General features: G+C 37.0%; 1 long non-coding RNA gene across 1 annotated transcript; it reads right to left on the bottom strand.

Annotated features, from left to right (window-relative positions):
• Nucleotides 1-886: 886 nt before the first annotated feature.
• On the bottom strand, nucleotides 887-5638 carry LOC140705425 (uncharacterized). Its single transcript, XR_013543578.1, has 3 exons — nucleotides 5503-5638; nucleotides 2468-2582; nucleotides 887-1010 (listed from the first exon to the last, which is right to left on the bottom strand). It is a non-coding gene; the product is annotated as an uncharacterized LOC140705425 (long non-coding RNA).
• Between the last annotated feature and the right edge of the window lie 244 nt (nucleotides 5639-5882).

The following is a 5882-nucleotide window of genomic DNA, read 5'->3' as shown; positions in this document are numbered from 1 at the left end:
TTCTGCCACAGTCCTCAACAAGCGAAAGTGAAATGTAATGGCAGTGCATTACAATTCTTTTTTTTTTCTTTAAAAAGTAGGACTTATTATGGTGATATTAGAAAAATGAGAGACATTGACAGAAATGACAGAACTCAGAACCGACGGAGAGCAATACACTTTTCCTGCAGATGATAATGTGAATATTCACAGTTTATTTTGGGGACCCATTTAAAATAAGACACTGGAGAGTGGGTTGTAATGGTTTTCTGGAAACTCCTTACAATATACTTTTTCTCTCAGACACTGAAAAATGGAAGGAGGTAAGAAAGAGTAATTAGGAGCACATTAAATAGATAGCATATTGAAAGAATTCCAAATAATTCTCTCTTTTATGGGAGAAAAAGCAAATATAATTATAAAATAAAAACAGATGTGGGGACAGAATCTAAACAGTTAGTTAAAAAGTTTAAGAAAAGTTGACATTCATGTAATGTCTTTCTTACTTTACCCTGAATTTGACATACGCAATTTGTTAATCATCAGATTAATGCCTTTTCTTAGTTTCTGCTCCAAAGGATAATTATTTTGCCACATTGTTCCTCTTCTGACATCTCTTGCACATTTAAAATAATCACCTTCTCAAGTTTCTTTATTGCCATTTCTAAACATCACTTTCCTCGATGTCTTAAAAGATGTAACAAGAGCCAATAAGGAAAACAAGGAAAATAAAATGATAATTGCATAATAGAATATCTTTAAAAGTTTCATGAACATTTAAAATGCTGTATTTTTAAAATATATACATGTATATTTCACATACACAGGCCTATGCATTTACACCCATGTGATGTATAAAAACAAAAATTATATACCTTACTCTTTCTCAGCCTTTGCCAGCCATACAGAGGATACCTATATAAATAAGAGTAAGTTCCTGATAGTCTTTTCTTCTGTCTCTTACCACAGCATATGAAAACAGTTTGATGGATTTTTTTAATCCATTTGGAGAATAGGTTGGGATGGTTTGGCTGAAAAAAATACGGTACATGGTGTCACCCTGAGGATTTTTTCCTTAAAGGGACCAGCAATTTTTTTTCCACATTTGAAAGATATATAAGAAAGATTTTAGTTGGTCTGCCTGAAAATATAAGCTATATAACAAAAATGAAAAACATTTTCAGGGACCTCAGGAGTACCCCTTTTTTTGTGGCCAACACAGCCATTCCATATGTCATTGTAAAGATTTTAACAAATAGTGTTCAGAAAATTACATGTTTCGAATTATGGTATACTTTTATGGATGAGAGGATTCTAAGCATCCATGAATTGGAATTCCTAATAGGTAGGAAATTCTAAGAGAGAGAGAGAGAGGTATCACTGCAAAAGAAAGGAGAAAGTATACAAAGAAGGCAAAAACACTAGGGTAAGGGTGAGATTTGTGGGATTTTAACCAGGGTATAGCCTGAGGAATTCTGGGAACTGCAGTTCAGTTCTAAGGGCTGGAACAGTGTGGCTTTTCATTCTCCCCTTCTGACACCCAGACAAGTTTCTATAATTTGTTTCATGCACCAAAGCAGTGGTTGCCAGCCTTTGGTAACTCAGGTGTTTTTCGACAGCAACTCCCAGAAACCGTAGCCAGCATAGTTGGTGGAGCGTTCAGCCCTGTCCTCACCTGTCCGTCACAGCTGAGCAGTGGAAAAGGAGCCAATGAGGGGACGGAAGGTGGTGCTAAAGGGGGAGGGGCTGGGATATAAAGGGGTGTGTAAGGAGATTCGTGAGTCTGTGGGCCTGTGAGCCAGAAAGTCAGTGAGAGTAGGGTTCTGTGTGTCAGTGTGTTCAGTGAGTGAGTGAGAGAGATTGATTAGCATCTTGTGATTTACCTATTATATATTATTGATCAAATAAACAAGTTTAAGTTTTAAAGCAACACATGTCTCACTGAATAATTAGTATTGAAACTGAAATATTGGTGGCAGCAACTGAGTAGAAGAGTGAGCACCCTCTGGAGGCCTGAGATAATAAAGGCCTCAGTGCACTCGCTACAGTTGGTGGTGCAGCTGCACATCTGGAAATTGCAGTCCAAGTACACCTGGGTTACCCAAGGTTGGAAACCACTGCATTAAATTGATGGAGCAACCCAGATCTTATATCTGTGAAGATTCTTAGTCATCCAGGTGTGCTTATCTGGAAGTTGAGTCCTGGCAAATGGACTTCTTTCTTGTTAGGTTGACAAGAAAGAAGCCCTAACAAGAAAGATGTCCAGTTGCCATGACTCAACTTCCAAACAACCCAGATCTGGTTCGCACATAATTTTAAAACATAGTACTATATTTAGCTTAATCTAACAGTATTCTATATATTACCAAGAATTTGCTTGAATGAATGGAAAGATGTGCCCTGATTCATGAGACATTGGGGTAGCTTGTTTTTTTTTTATGGTTACCATATTAATGAAATTTATTGTTACATTAATTTGAAACCATACCTCAGGGGAATCTCTGATTTTTGCTGGTCAGTGAGTGGTTTACCACTTATGAAAAAGTCTTGAAGTACATGAAGTCCTATTTGTTCCCAGTCTGTGAACTATATCCATTTGTTTGCTGTAGAAAAGAGACCAGATAGTTACTGTGGATGGAAGTGGAGCACAGGAGATAAACATGCAGGAAACATGTAGTATCCCTGACAATGTAGAAAGTCACAATTCAACTTGTAGCTTATACCAGAACAGCAATGATTTATTCGCAGTAGGAGCCACTCATCTGAAGCAGCCAAACCACACTTCTCCCTGGCTTTGTCAAATACAGCGACACACTGGGAGCTACATATGCATTACCTCCGCACAAATCTAGGCAGAGCAGACTTGCCAAAAGCCCAGAGTGTTTGTGAGACTAATCTTAGGTAACAGACAGTTCTCATTTATTCCTTCCCGAAAGAGACAACGTTGTTTCTTACTAAAACTCTTTTCTCACTTATTTTTAAAGCTGAAATAGCTTTTTCTTCAGAGGTTTGTCAAAATGTGTGATAAAATATTTATGATTTGATTCAATTCATCAAACGTAAAGAAAATTACATGGGGCAATTTGGTCAAAATGACTTCTTCCACTCATTATAAAAGTGAAGGTCTATCCGGATTAAGTGAAAACAAATTCATAATGGAGTGGGAGATTCATATTTCACCTCACCTTCCTACAAACTGTCTCTTCCATGCCATGAGCACCTACAGCTACTTCAATCAAAATCAGTGCCTAATTATCATGTACAGTGCAAACAAATAGCTTAACAATGAGTGTGGAACTAGAGCATGAGGGTATATTTAGCAGGTATTTAGAAGGAGTGCTCTCTTGAGTGGGGAAAGACATCTATCGTAGCAGGTACTTTTTCTCACCTCTGCATTTAATATTTTGTATGTTTTGCTTTGTGATTGGTCATTGGAAGATTAGCAGGTCTTATTACTGAAGCACTCATCTTTGAGGAAACAAGGAATATGAATTCCTCCAATGCCTAGTTTGACTCTCACATCATTTAAGCAACAGAATAAAACATGCTCTGTCGCAGACCTTAAAGATGAATTAAAGAGCCTCTTATTCTAAAGCAGTAACCCTGAACTTTCTTGCCAGGGAATAAATCACAAGGCACATGTTTTGCTTGCAAAAATTCCCAGGTAAAGACGGAGCAATGTACAAGTTTCTAATCCCTTCTCCATTTTTACCAAAAATTATGATGTTCTGTTCACTGCATATATGAAAACATTTATTAACTTTGATAAGTTCTGATCATAAAGCAAAACAGCCATTCATACGGACCACATTCAATCAGCACAGTTATTTCCAGTATGGAGATGCTTGCCTATCTGCCATGCAGCGGTTAAAACAAAAGATCTGTACAGGCATTGCTTAGAATGACCGTGCTCAAAGGGGTGAGCCTAGCTCCCACATGTGGAAAGTGGTGTGTGTTCAGAGCAGTTATTCTTGCTTATATATATGTCCTACAGATAAGCAAGGACCTCAGTTTTCTAGGGCTGTTGCACATCTCTTCTGCAGACATACCACTTTCTATGAGAAAAAAAAATGCCAATGGAGTGGCGAGTGGTTAGGACTTGCATCAAAGCATGGCCATGGCATCTACGTTACTAACACCTTGTTAAGGCTACCTGGTTGAATAGCACATAAGGACTTTGAGCCAAACTTTTAAGAGTCACATAGTCAAGCCTTCAGCCTACATGGGCAAATCTGCCAGTTTTGAGATCTCCCATTTTTCCCCCTAAAGAAAATAAAATTCTTTCCATTTAAATTGTGAAGAAATTTATAGATTTTAGAAAGTTTTCCTCTTAAAAAAATTGAAGCAAGTCAGGATTATTTTTGTTCATTCCTGAGAAATGCTTTTCCAGCGGGAATTCTCATACTTAAATATAACTCTAGAAATAGCTATCTGAAAACAGGAGATACCCCCATGTTTATACTGGAGGCCACTGCTACATCTAGCTGATTATTATTTGAATTAGTCTTCAGCAACATGGCCATGAAACCTGGAGATGATGGGAGATGTCCATTTAGCTTTTTCCTTTGTGTGACTTTCTAAAAGTTTTCCCTGTTGTTTTTGTGAAGAAACATACAGATTTTGAAAAGGCCTTGCCAACAAGTGAATGAAGAGAAAGTTTTTTAAAAAATTATTATATAAATTACAATCCTCAGGTCACATAACAAAAAGAAAAAAGTAATAATTGCCTATAAATAGAGTTACATTTCCAATAATTTTCTTTTCTATAATACAGTGGTGCCTCGCTTAGCGATTGCTTCGTTTAACGAAGAATTCACTTGGAGGAATTTTCCTCATCGTTTAACGATGTTCTCTATGGGGGATTTTCACTTAACGATGTCCGTTTTCGCTCATTTTTAAGTGTCTTAAAATGTTTGAAACCTGTTTTAAATGCTTGGAATCGGTAGTCCACCTTGTGAAACATGTGCAAACTTAATTTGGCTCTGTTCTGAGTCTTCGTCAATTTTTGGTGATTTTTTGTTTTTCCCCTTTAAATGCATTGAACAGACAGTTCAATGGATTTAAATGGGGAAAACAAAAAATGGTGTGCTATATTTTGTTCCTAGTTAGGGTTAATTTTGAATATATTATTTTGAAAAGTTATACCCATTAACATGATATTAAATATGGCCTAATATAGAATTTCTCACAATATAGGTTTTGTATTCTGACTTAATAAATGCTGGCCTATGGCAGGACATAAGCCCAATTATGATGATTTATGACTAGATGGATGGAAAGTTTTGGCATTGCAAGAGCCTTAGCTGAAGAGTCATTTCAAAGTGTGCACTTAACAGTGAATCTATTTAGCAAGCAAGAAAAAAAAATATCACTTATTCTTGTGAAGTCAGTTATGGAGCACTCCAACAGAGGTAGCAAATAAAATTGTGTGGCACTTGGTGGGGCTAAACTTGGTTTGCCACAGGATATCCAGGAATAAGAGCTCAGCTTTTTAAAAGGTTCATGGGGAGATTTAGATCAAACCTGCAGCACCGGATGAGTGAGATTTGACCACTGCTGTTGCTGCTTTCCGGAATCTGAATTCTTGAATTCTCTCTACTGTTCTCTCTGCCAGTCCTTCAGCTGTGCCTTTCTCCTTTTCACTGTGTTTATTTTCCCCTGAAGAAGCAAAAGTAAAGGAGAGAATGAATAGAGGAAATAAAAGTAATAATGCGCAACCTTGTAAACATTTTATGGAAGGTATTTAAAATGAAAAGCAAATACAGAATATAACATTTTGTACGAGAAAGAGAATCTTCAAAGGTACCACCATTATTTTTACGAAGTAGCTTCTATTAGACAACATTGCTGCTTTTTGAGGATTAGGAGAACTGGAAATATTCCCCGCCTGTACATTCACGTGC

This window comes from Pogona vitticeps, chromosome 3, assembly GCF_051106095.1.
Source record: "Pogona vitticeps strain Pit_001003342236 chromosome 3, PviZW2.1, whole genome shotgun sequence".
In the NCBI taxonomy this organism is placed as follows: Eukaryota; Metazoa; Chordata; class Lepidosauria; order Squamata; family Agamidae; genus Pogona; species Pogona vitticeps.
Note: the sequence above shows the minus strand (reverse complement) of the source record. Positions and strands in the feature narration are given on the sequence as shown.